The sequence below is a fragment of the Euphorbia lathyris genome, chromosome 9 (genome assembly GCF_963576675.1).
Source record: "Euphorbia lathyris chromosome 9, ddEupLath1.1, whole genome shotgun sequence".
Lineage (NCBI taxonomy): Eukaryota > Viridiplantae > Streptophyta > Magnoliopsida > Malpighiales > Euphorbiaceae > Euphorbia > Euphorbia lathyris.
Genome location: NC_088918.1, coordinates 38,695,382 through 38,709,454, shown reverse-complemented (window position 1 = coordinate 38,709,454; position 14,073 = coordinate 38,695,382).

The window sequence follows — 14,073 nt, the reverse complement described above, 5'->3', positions numbered from 1 at the left end:
CTGAAGAGATGACTGCTTTGTTCAAAAAATACCTTCCCCAATCCCAGTCAGACTCGGACCAGGATGAACCAGCAATTAACTTAAGTGATAATGATTCTGACTATGATCACTTTAGCATGTTTGGTAATTCTGGTTTTTGAAAATTAAAAAAACAAATAATAAAAAAAGAAAAAAATAAATAAAGATCCCGCTAAGTTTCCTAGAATGGTACTTAGGCAAAATTTAAGGGACAATTATTTCCTAAAAATCCAAATTTTGAAGATTGCAGATTCTGAAGATTCCAAGATTGCAGATTTTTGAAGATTCCAGATTTTGAAGATTCCAAAGATTGAAGATTTTTGAAGATTCTAGTAAGCAACATTTGAAGACTCCAGTCCAAAAAAGACTGTGTTCTAATGAAATTATTTGAAGATTCCAATCTTTGTTCAACACGTGACCACCGATAATTTTGTAGACACACATTGCAGCTGGCATGTGGATCTACTGTACCAGTACTATTCACAAAGACAAAATTGCCCTTGGTTACTATTCATGATTCCAAAAATACCCCTGGTTACTATTTATGATTCCAAAAATACCCTTTGGTTTGCCTATATAAGGAGGTACCCTCCAACACTACACCCCATCCATACATACATCTATTCTACTCTCCATACACCTTCTCTCTCCTTCCAACACTTTCAACCAACTCTATCTTCTCTCCATCATCTCTTACACTTCCATTACTACCTTCTCATCCATCCATATACACTACTTTCCTCCTTCATCCATATATACACCACCTTCCTCTTCCATCCATACACACCACCTTCCTCTTTCATCCATACACATTACCTTTTCCACCCCAAACCTTAAATTTCTCTCTTGTAATCAATTTTAAGAATAATTTGTAATTACTTTTACGAAGGAAGTTGTATCTCCAGTTTTTTATTCCAATTTGTAAGTTTTTGATGGTTGGCTACGCCACCTACTTTTAATAAATTTCATATTTCAAGTTTATTTATTTAGATCCTTTCAAGTTTGAAATAAACAAAATAGTAACTTTCAAACTTGAGCGTCCCCCAGTTTCTGTCTACTTATGATCATAGACCATAAGCTTGCATACTTTTGTAAGGGACCCCATAAAATTTGAAAGGATCTAAATAAATAAACTTGAAATATGAAATTTATTAAAAGTAGGTGGCGTAGCCAACCATCAAAAACTTACAAATTGGAATAAAAAACTGGAGATACAACTTCCTTTGTAAAAGGAATTACAAATTATTCTTGAAATTGATTACAAGAGAGAAATTTAAGGTTTGGGGTAGAAAAGGTGGTGTGTATGGATGGAAGAGGAAGGTGGTGTGTATGGATGGAAGAGGAAGGTGGTGTGTATATGGATGAAGGTGGAAGGTAGTGTGTATGGATGGATGAGAAGGTAGTAATGGAAGTGTAAGAGATGATGGAGAGAAGAGAGAGTTGGTTGAAAGTGTTGGAAGGAGAGAGAAGGTGTATGGAGAGTAGAATGGATGTATGAATGGATGGGGTGTAGTGTTGGAGGGTACCTCCTTATATAGGCAAACCAAAGGGTATTTTTGGAATCATAAATAGTAACCATGGGTATTTTTGGAATCATGAATAGTAACCAAGGGCAATTTTATCTTTGTGAATAGTACTGGTACAGTAGATCCACATGCCAGCTGCAATCTCTGTCTGCAAAATTGTCGGTGGTCACGTGTTGAACAAAGATTGGAATCTTCAAATAATTTCAATAGAACATAGTCTTCTTTGGACTGGAGTCTTCATATGTTGCTTACTGGAATCTTCAAAATCTGGAATCTTCAAAAATCTGCAATCTTGGAATCTTCAGAATCTGCAATCTTCAAATTTTGGATTTTTAGGGAATAATTGTCCCTTAAATTTTGCCTAAACCATTCTAGGTAACTTAGCGGGATCTTTATTTATTTATTTATTTATTTTCTTTTTTTTATTTTATTTATTATTTTTTTTTTTTTTAATTTTCAAAAACCAGAATTACCAAACATGCTAAAGTGATCATAGTCGGAATCATTATCACTTAAGTTAATTGCTGGTTCATCCTGGTCCGAGTCTGACTGGGATTGGGGAAGGTATTTTTTGAACAAAGCAGTCATCTCTTCAGGGGTTTTTGCTGCAGCTAATTTTGAGGCTAAGTGAGATTTCTCGGCCAAAAATTGTGCTTGTCCCAAAGAAATGGTTTTTTCAGGTATTTGTCTGGAAAGTGGAAGGAATCGATTCTCGGTGAACTGTATTTCACCAGATTTTCTAGTAGGATTTTTCAACCATATATCCATTTTCTCAACAGTGAGACTATGAGGAATCTTGAATTTGTCCCACCATCTTACTAGAAATCTCATTTGAATCAGTGAATTTCTATAATTTTCTGCATATTGTACCTTCGAAGCACCTACCCAAGCAAAGTAAAATTTCATACAAAAGAAAGCAAGGGGAGAGAACCTTTTTTCCTCCTCAGTAGGTTTGTAACCTGCCTTAAATTTTTTGTAACAAGTAAGAATTCTGTCTTCGAGTATTTGCTCAACACACCCCCATTGCTCCCACCACTGTTGGAACCAAAGAGGAAATTTTTTTGGATCACAAGCGGTATCAAAAAAGATAAGCCAAGAATGTTTTCTCCCAATATTATTAATCAAGAGGGCATTCCACCAGGCCTGTTGGTATTCCCAGTAATTGAAAGGAGTCTCATAAAATTCTTCTTCCTTGTATTCCACATGAAAATACACAGGTTTAGACAGTGGGTGTTTCCAGTCTATTGGAGAAATAACCTTGTGAATTTTTATTGTGGAGTATGATGGGTCTGAGTGTTCATATTTCCAGTAAAAGTGTTTGAAAGAAGCAGAATTTGTGACAGTAAGAATCATTTCATAATATCGTGAAGTCTTGTTTAAGTCCCATGATTTGAAAAAACAATTTTTCCCAAAAGCTTTTTAAATTGAAACTTGAGGATCTTCATGATAAAAGTCTTTTTCTACAGAAAGAACATTTTGAAATGAATTCTTGACAATGAAATCAGTTGGAAAAGTTGAAGGAATTGGAGAAGGGACAACATGTGTGAAAGCCACTTGGGAATTTTGAAAATTGGAATTGGAGATTGTTTTTTGGGTATCATGAAAATATTTTTGGGAAGTTGAGATTGGGGAATTTAAAACATTTTTAGAAATTTCATGAGAAAGGGCTTTTGTTGAAGAAGATTCTCCTTTCTCAGGTTTATGAATAGTTGGAATCTCTTCTTTTGGAGTATGATACTTGACTAGAGCTTGTTGAAGCTCTAGGGATTTTGCAAATGTTTCTGCCAACCATTTTTGGATTTTAGGGTCCAAACCTGAAAGGTGGTATCTTCAAGAGTTGATTCTTTCTTTACAGCGGCATCTCTCCATGTTTTTATTTTTGAATCTTCATTATAATTTTTGTTGGATTCTCTCCCAGTGATTGTGGAATCTCTCCCAGTGATTTCTTTTCCTTTATTTTTCTTCGGCATGGCTGGAATTTTGAAGGAATTCACGGGTTAGGAAAATTTCCACGGACCTCTATTTACAAATAAGGCAAACCACGAGCATTTTTTTCGTACTTTGCCCAATAAACAACACAGAAATATTAATAGACTATATTCTAAAACCAATAAACAGAAAAAAAAGATAATAATGGGAATATGAAAAAAAACAGGAAAAAACAAAAATGATGATGATGAGAATATTGAAATGAAATATAAATATAGATATATATATAAATGGATAATATATGTATATATATAATATATAATATAATATATATATATAGATAATATCTAATATATATATATATAATATGTATATAATATATATATATAATAATATAATAATAGATAAATATATATATATATATATAGAGGTAGGAAAATGAAATAAACAAAATAGTAACTTTCAAACTTGAACGTCCGTCAGTTTCTGTCTACTTATGATCATAGACCATAAGCTTGCATACTTTTGTAAGGGATCCCACAAAATTTGAAAGGATCTAAATAAATAAACTTGAAATATGAAATTTATTAAAAGTAGGTGGCATAGCCAACCATCAAAAACTTACAAATTGGAATAAAAAACTGGAGATACAACTTCCTTCGTAAAAGTAATTACAAATTATTCTTAAAATTGATTACAGGAGAGAAATTTAAGGTTTGGGGTGGAAAAGGTGATGTGTATGGATGAAAGAGGAAGGTGGTGTGTATGGATGGAAGAGGAAGGTGGTGTATATATGGATGAAGGAGGAAAGTAGTATATATGGATGGATGAGAAGGTAGTAATGGAAGTGTAAGAGATGATGGAGAGAAGAGAGAGTTGGTTGAAAGTGTTGGAAGGAGAGAGAAGGTGTATGGAGAGTAGAATAGATGTATGTATGGATGGGGTGTAGTGTTGGAGGGTACCTCCTTATATAGGCAAACCAAAGGGTATTTTTGGAATCATAAATAGTAACCAGGGGTATTTTTGGAATCATGAATAGTAACCAAGGGCAATTTTGTCTTTGTGAATAGTACTGGTACAGTAGATCCACATGCCAGCTGCAATGTCTGTCTACAAAATTATCGGTGGTCACGTGTTGAACAAAGATTGGAATCTTCAAATAATTTCATTAGAACACAGTCTTTTTTGGACTGGAGTCTTCAAATGTTGCTTACTAGAATCTTCAAAAATCTTCAATCTTTGGAATCTTCAAAATCTGGAATCTTCAAAAATCTGCAATCTTGGAATCTTCAGAATCTGCAATCTTCAAAATTTGGATTTTTAGGAAATAATTGTCTCTTAAATTTTGCCTAAGTACCATTCTAGGAAACTTAGCGGGATCTTTATTTATTTATTTATTTATTTATTTATTTGTTTGTTTTTTTAATTTTCAAAAACCAGAATTACCAAACATGCTAAAGTGATCATAGTCAGAATCATTATCACTTAAGTTAATTGATGGTTCATCCTGGTCCGAGTCTGACTGGGATTGGGGAAGGTATTTTTTGAACAAAGCAGTCATCTCTTCAGGGGTTTTTGCTGTAGCTAATTTTAAGGCTAATTGAGATTTCTCAGCCAAAAATTGTGCTTGTCCCAAAGAAATGGTTTTTTCAGGTATTTGTCTGGAAAGTGGAAGGAATCGATTCTCGGTGAACTGTATTTCGTCGGAATTTCTAGTAGGATTTTTCAACCATATATCCATTTTCTCAACAGTGAGACTAGGAGGAATCTTGAATTTGTCCCACCATCTTACTAGAAATCTCCTTTAAATCAGTGAATTTCTATAATTTTCTGCATATTGTACCTTCGAAGCACCTACCCAAGCAAAGTAAAATTTCATACAAAATAAAGCCAGGGGAGAGAACCTTTTTTCCTCCTCAGTGGGTTTGTAACCCGCCTTAATTTTTTTGTAACAAGTAAGAATTCTGTCTTGGAGGATTTGCTCAACACACCCCCATTGCTCCCACCACTGTTGGAACCAAAGAGGAAATTTTTCTGGATCACAAGTGGTATCAAAAAAGATAAGCCAAAAATGTTTTCTCCCAACATTATTAATCAAGAGGGCATTCCACCAGGCCTGTTGGTATTCCATGTAATTGAAAGGAGTCTCATAAAATTCTTCTTCCTTGTATTCCATAGGAAAATACACAGGTTCAGACAGTGGGTGTTTCCAGTCTATTGGAGAAATAACCATCTGAATTTTTATTGTGGAATATGTTGGGTCTGAGTGTTCAGATTTCCAGTAAAAGTGTTTGAAACAAGCAGAATTTGTGACAGTAAGAATCATTTCATAATATCGTGAAGTCTTGTTTAAGTCCCATGATTTGAAAAACCAATTTTTCCCAAAAGCTTTTTCAATTGAAACTTGAGGATCTTCATGATAAAAGCCTTTTTCTACAGAAAGAACATTTTGAAATGAATTCTTGAAAATGAAATCAGTTGGAAAAGTTGAAGGAATTGGAGAAGGGACAACATGTGTGAAAGCCACTTGGGAATTTTGAAAATTGGAATTGGGATTGTTTTTTGGGTATCATGAAAATATTTTTGGGAAGTTGAGATTTGGGAATTTAAAACATTTTTAGAAATTTCATGAGAAAGGGCTTTTGTTGAAGAAGATTCTCCTTTCTCGAGTTTTTGAACAATTGGAATCTCTTCTTTTGGAGTCTGATACTTGACTAGAGCTTGTTGAAGCTCTGGGGATTTTGCAAATGTTTCTGCCAACCATTTTTGGATTTTAGGGTCCAAACCTGATTGGGTGGTATCTTCAAGAGTTGATTCTTTCTTTACAGCAGCATTTCTCCATGTTTTTATTTTTGAATCTTCATCAGAATTTTTGTTGGAATCTCTCCCAGTGATTTCTTTTCCTTTATTTTTCTTCGGCATGGCCGGAATTTTGAAGGAATTCACGGGTTAGGAAGTTAGGAATGGAATTTGTATCTCCTTTTATAAACTCAATATCAAAATCATAAATGCTTAAAATTGCTTGCCAACGTGCAAAAATTTGTTTTGATGCAAGGTTTTTAACATCCTTTTGTAAAACTTCTTTTGCACTTTTGCAATCAATTCTTAAAAGAAATCTCTGATTTAGTAAATCACTTTGGAATTTGTTTATACATAAAGCAATACTCAAAATTTCTTTTTTAATTGTTGAGTAATTTCTTTGGCATTCATTCTAATGTCCAAAGGTGTATTGAACTATGCGTTCTTTACCCTCGGAAACTTGTTTAAGAATTCCACCATAACCTAGGTCAGAGGCATCTGTTTCTACAACCTTAGGTAGGGAAGGATAAGCAAGATGAAGATAAGGAATCTCTAAGACTTGTTGTTTGATTTTTCTAACAAGAGCAGTATGCTCTTCAGTCCATGGGACAAGATTCTTCTTGAGTCTATCATGTAATGGCTTAGCCATTCTGTTGATATTGGGACAAAAATCAAGAACGTAATTAAGGCTTCCTAAAAACCTCTGTAATTGATTTTTATCAAGAATCCTATCGGGAAATTTTTGTGCAAATTGAAGGGATCGTTCAATTGGTGTGATAGTTCCTTTGGATATGTAGTGTCCTAAGAACCTGATGCGAGTTTGGAACAAGGAAATTTTCGATTTCGACACAACCAAACCATTTTTCTTAACAACATAGAAAAAGGTTTTAAGGTGTTTGAAATGTTCTTGAATAGAATTTGAAAAGACCAAAACATCGTCGATATACACAATATAGAATTTTGAATAATCATTGAAAATGTCATTCATAATTCTTTGGAATTCAGAAGGGGCATTTTTCAAACCAAAAGGCATTACATTCCACTCATACTGACCAAAAGGAACAGTAAAAGCAGTTTTGTACCTATGAGATTTTGAAATTTGAATTTGCCAAAATCCTGATTTCATATCACATTTCGAAAAAACATAAGCAGAATGAAGTTTTTGCAAAAGATCTTTTTTATTTGGAATAGGGTACCTAATCCATCTTCACGCCTTATTCAAAGGTTTGTAATTTATTACTAATCTATGCGTTCCTCTCTCGATTTCAGAATTTTTATTGACATAAAATGCAGCACAACTCCAAGGGGACCTTGATTTTGAAATTAGACCCTTTTGTTCTAATTCCTGAATTTCTTTTCTACAGTATTGCTCAAGTTCTTGGTTCATTTGAATTGGCCTAGCCTTGGCTGGAATTTGTTTCTCATCAAAATCAATTTCATAAGGCAAGTCAACAATATGTTGTTTTTTGTCCCAAAAAGCAGTTGGAAGATCAGAACAAATTTCTTTTTCAATCAAGTTTTGAAATTCAGAAATTTTTTGTTGGATTGAAGGATTATTTATCTGTTCTTCAAACCGTTTGAAAACAACATCTTTTTGGAGAGATTGAAGATGATAAGTTTTCCCTTTGATTAAAACATTTAAGGAATTTTCATGAATCGAACAAGCTTTGATTAAATCGAGATTCCTCGTTTGAGGTTTTTCGATAAATTCAAAATTTAATTTTCCATTTTCTGTTTTTGAGGAAATTGAATCTGCTTTCACCTTATAAGGAGTAATCAGATTCATGAAAGGAGTTCACAAAATGACACTGTGTTGAATAGCACTGACAGAAGCAAACCAAGTTTTTAGGAGAATATCATTATTTAAAATCGAGGCTTCCGTTTTTGAATCAACAATCAATTTGGAATTATTTGCAGTAGAAAGCCTTTCATTTGTTTTCTCTAAAAACTCTTTTGGAACAATTCCTGATTTTATACAATTCAAATCAGCACCGGTGTCAAAAAGTGCGATGGTATCGATTTGGAAATCTTTTGAAAAAACAAGAGTTATTTTGATAACATATTTTCGGGTAGTAATTTCCCGTAAAACAAAGTGAAAATCAGTTGGAATCTTTTCAAAATTTTGAACATTTTGAATTTCATGGGAAGAGGTTTGGCCAATCTCAGTTTCTTCAGGAAAATCAGAAAAATTAGAGGTATCTTGAAGAAGTTTCGAAATTAATTTAGAATCATTTCTTTGCTTTTCTTTTAAGTTCTCTAAGCTCATATTTTATTTCCTTAATTTCTTTTTGTAGTTCTTGAATGCTTGTCTTTTCATTTAAGATGGGTTTTTTCCTTTTATTTAGATTTTTGGTGAGATCATAGGCTCCTTTACTGGTATTGGGTAAAATGGAAGTTTTCTCTACCTTTTTATCTTCTTTTTTCTCTTTTTGGTTATCTAAGGATCTTAAAAGTTTGTTTAAAAATTCTCTTTTGAGTTCTGGGTCTCCTATGTTGTTAATGATATCTAAAGTTGTACTTTGTTCCCTAGTTAAAACATTAATTTCAAAAGAGCTCGTAGAGCTAGTTGCAACGATTTCATCTAATTGAAGGTCTTGGTTGTTTTCAGAGGATATTGAAGAAAGGTTTTCAGAATCAGAACTAGAGGTATCGGAAGAGGAATCAAGAAGTAGATTGGAGATTTTGTTGGTTATTTCATCATCTAGTTGTAGTTCATGTAGTTTTTTATTGAATTTACAGAATTTCGATGTATGTCCCTTTTTATGGCATCTATAACATGTAATATCTCTAAATTTATTTTCTTTGTTCTTAATTTCAGTTTTCTTTTGTTTGTATTTTCTCGGTTTCCTATAGTGGGATTTTCTATAATAATCATCTTGGGACTTTTGGTATTTTTTCATGAATTTCTTGGGTTTCCTATAAGCATTTCTCCTAGAACTTTTGCTACAATTTCCTGGGCAAGTTGATGTTGAGGGTTTATTTATGTTGATGTCAAACTGATTACAAAAAGTTCCTAATTCGGACCTAGTTTTCTTAAGTTCCCATTTTAGATGTTTTTGTAATTTCATTTCTTGGCAAATTTTTAATCCTTCCTGTTGGGTTAGACTAATCAGCTCACCGTAAGTGAATTTGTTATAAGGAATTTGGTGTCCATGTGTTTCCTTAAATTTTGTTTCTAACTTTCTCACCTAATTGGGTCGGTAAGCCAGCCAAAAACTTTTCTTTCCAAAAAGGTTGGTTTGAGTCTTCTCTAAGCATTACTCTAGTTAAAAACGTATTTTTATACCATTGGAAATCGCTAAGTTTTTTACACTTCAAATTTGATAAAAGTTTGGCATTTTTGTCTTTTAAATGGGAGGGATCTTCTATGAAATGAAGAGAAATTGTAAGAATTAGAATGGCTACGGCATCTTGAATTGGGTCACCATCATCATCAAAGATTGGTTCATCATTTTCATCTATCTTAATGGCATCTAAAATTTCTTCTTGCTGTTGTTGTGTGAGATAGTAATCCCACCAACCTTTTAATTGCCCTGAAAATCCTGCTATGAGGAGTTCAGCAACTGTCCTATCCTGGGTACCAGGTTGAGTCTTATAAGCATTGGCAGCCATGGTTATCTATTGTAGAAGACCAAGAATTTCATACTCAGAGAGTCCATCTATGTTCCAATAATAGACAGAGGTGGCATTGAAACGAGATTGGGATAAAGGTTTGGCTGTATTGATATCAAGAGCAGGGATGATTTGCAAACGGTCTTGTGGAATCCTAGACCAATGAAGTTTATTAATTCCAGGAGTGACTTCTTGGAATTGTTCAATGAGACTTTCAGTTTCAGAGTCTTGAGTTATGACATTAACTTTACTGGCCAAATGGGTAGGAGTATCAGGGATAATTTGAGCGGAATCTTGGTTGGAGTTGGTACCCGTAGGAGTCATCCTACTTAATTGATCACGAATGGCTTTGATGTATTCAGATTTGCTGTCTTGGATATTTTTTGAACTTTGATTTGTCATTTGATATGGTTTAAAAATGGGATTTTGGATCTTAGGTTTGGCAACGGGTTTGGAGGAATCAAAAACTATAGGTTGTTTATCAAGGTGTTTTTCTATCCTATCTAGTTGTGTTCCTATTGTATTCAAACTGGTATTCATATAGTTATTTTGGAGAATTATATTTTTAACATTGGTTTTGTCATCATTACTGGGTGTCTTATAGGGAATCGCTTCTACCTTTTGGTTATTGTGATCTAGCCTTATACCCCTAAGTGGTGGATGAGTCGATTGAACTTTCCTGTTATCTAACATTTCCCACTCAGGTGCCTTATTTCTAAGGGTAATTGGGCTAACATAATTTCTAAAAGGATAATCAATGGAATTTTTTAAAGCATAAATTCAAACCAATCAAAAAACAAAATATGAACTTGATTTTGATTTACAAATTCATAAAATTCATTTTGAATTGCTTTTTTGGAATGCATAAATTTTTTAAAAAACCATGATCTTTTTTCAATGTTGTTTTCTGAATAAAAGTCATCATGAAGAAGTTGTTTGTTGATATGAAATTCTCTTGAAATAACATTCAATTCATTAAAAACATTTTCTGTGACGGTTGAAAACGTTGGGCTTGTAGGCAAGTCCATTTCAGGAATGTGAGATTGATTATGTTGGTTTTGGGTATTATGGGTCTCCTCAATACGAGCTTGAGTTCCAGAACTCTCTGCTCTATTAGGATTGTCATAAACTACCCTGGGTATCACTGAGGTGAAATTTACACCTCTTAAAATAGAATCAGGAATCTCAGAAGTTGAATGTCTTGCCATATTTGAGTATGGCAAGTTTATAATAGATGGCAAATTAGTAACTTTTCCTAGGTCTATGGTATCTGAGATCGAGGAATTATCTGAATATCTACTACTGGTAGAATGTCGATGGAATGAAAGTTTAACTTTCCCATCTTGGTACTGAGTTATATGTTTCAACTCGGAGTTTGGTTTGGGAGTCACTAATGGTCTAACTGGTCGAGGTTCATTTACCCCTTCCAATATCTATTCTTCAGGAAGCGTAACTTCCTTCCAAAGTATAGATCTAGGTATCACAGTGTTTGACTTGGTTAAGTCTGTTTGTAGAAGGATGGTTTCACCCTTCTTGCTATGGAATTTTACCTTAGTGGCAAAGGCGGACATCATGGCCTTATAGTGAATTCTATAGATTAAAGCAACTGGAATTGACCCTTCAAGCATTCTATAATTGTGAGTTTTGATTTGTAAAACCAAAGACTTCAAAATATTTTTATCATTTAAGGAGATAGTAAAATTGGGATAACATTCAAAAGAAATTGGACTTGTACAGAGACTAGACTCTACGGAACTTAATAGGGAATCGCCAAAGTTCGTGAATCTGGCATCTCTTAGGATGGCAAGAATGGAGGTATCTAGTCCTTCTTTGGTCAAAGGCTTAATTCCGACTTGGATTAAACCTATATGGGTATATTTAAAATTTTTATCCCGATGTTTTTTCAAAGACTGTTGAGAAAGTAGATTTATTGTTTCAAAAGGTTTTGTTAATTGAAGGTCTCTTTCTTCAGTCTTAATTGTAAAATTTGTTTTGAAAAAATGAAATTTAGAAGTTTCATAAATTTCATCCTTTTCTTTTTTTGGAATTTGCTAATTATCTATTGATTTTGAAAATCTTCTATTACTATTTCTTCACTGTTTATTATTTTCTTGGAATCAGAAGAAGCGGTTGATATAGAATTTGTAGAGATAGTTCTACAGAAAAAGGCATCCATTTAAAAAAATTGTTTGCAATAATAAATTATTTTCCTTACAATCCAAAGCACTTTCTAGGTTTCACAGCATTTCCACTGGCTTACTACCCAGACACAAGCTTAGGCAAAAACACTAAGGAAAATAAATTATTCTTACAAAAGAACTTTCCAAAATAAACACGAATTTTCTATAAATATATCAATATCATGGATGTATATTGTCATAACAAATATCAAGTACCCAACCACAAATCTCTAGGTATCATGTCGTAATAAATACTTGATATCTTGTTGTAACAATCTAGTATTTATAAATCATGTGATCAAAATAATTGTAATCACATCTTAATTTGGCAACCATTGAATATGTTATCCTAGGTAAGGTTTGAATCTCATACTTTCTAACCTTTCATATCATCTAATTTGTATTATAATCAATTCTCATATCATCATCAATCACATACATAATTTAATTTAGGGTTAGTTTTAAAAAAAAATTATGTGGTTTCACGTTTTTAAAAATTGGTACATGTGGTTTTTTTACTCCAAAACAAATCATGTGGCTTGCGCCGTTAGCAAAATCAAGGCAAATGTCTTGACACTAATAAAAAGAGTGACGTGGCAGGGGGTGTTTTTAGGAAAAAATTTGACTTTTTTCCTTCTTCTTTTTATCTCTTTCTTTTTTTCTTTCTTTATTTTTTTTCCTTGGAATTCCATAAGGGAAGACTCTATAATGTAGACACGTTTGCAAAAGCAGTTTTATTATGAGACGTGGAAAATCTCACTACATATTTATATTATAGCGTAGATAGATACTATTTTGTGTTTTCTTTATTTTTCTTTAGTTTATTTCCTAATGGGATGTTTGGTTGAATCTTTTTTCTTTAGGAGGGGAGATTAATCGATGAACTTCGGAAGGAAGGCAGTCCTTCCAATCAGAATGATGACGATTGATGTTCTTTGATGACGATTGATGTTCTTTGATGATTGTACCTGTTACAGTGTGGGAAGCGATCTTTCCACAAACACTCTGATGCCTAAGTTAGATACCGTAATAATGGTACTCTTGTATCTCTCGAAATCCAACCCCCATCTCCTTAATTGAAAGGCTATTTATAGGAATTAAATGACGAAGTTACATGAATGGAGGTTACCTGGGAGTTATCAGAAGGATACAGTTTTTAATCATGGATGTAGTTAGTAAACTATTTAATAACTTTTAGGATTATGTGGAGGTATATAACCGTTAACATGAGATGCCTGGTTGATTACGTGTGTTATGATCATATCAATTGCTCCCCACTCATTCCTTTAGAGTTATTTAAAGGTATGAGTAGAAAAATTAAAATTAAATATGAAAATATTGAATGAGGATTCTAGACATAAAAGAAAATAAATATTGTCTCACTATCAACCGTTCTTTAGGCATGTATAAAAGAAGATAGTTTTGCAAATAATTTTAAGGTAATTAATTACCTCAGCCTTTTTAATAATAATAAATAAAATATAATAAAATAAATAAATATATGAATAAAAAATAATTAAAACTTTCCTGAAATAATATTAATAACAAGAAAAAGAAGATACAATTAATCCCTTGAAAATTTCCACTAGAAAACCCATCAAATTAGTTATTGCCGCAATATTGGATTCTTCCCTTTTATATTTTTATTATTAAATATTATTTTAGATAAGCTTTTGTATATTTTTTTGTAACAAAATAGTATACCTAAACCTAATAGATCTAGGAGTCTATTCCTTATATAAAGTCTTCCATTGTTATTCTTTTTCTTTTGTCCATCAAACCTACGCTTACTTCAAGGACAAAATCTAGATTAGAGATAGGAGGTAAGCTCTCAAACTTTATTGCTCTTTTCCCAATGCTATCTTTCATATATTTAATAAGTAATTTGTAGAAACTCTTAATACTAGTATATCTTGTTATCTCCATCATCAATTTGCAGAGCTACACTAAAACTTTACTAATTATGCCTATCCCACTGAATATATATTCAATATTAAAAGAATGAGATA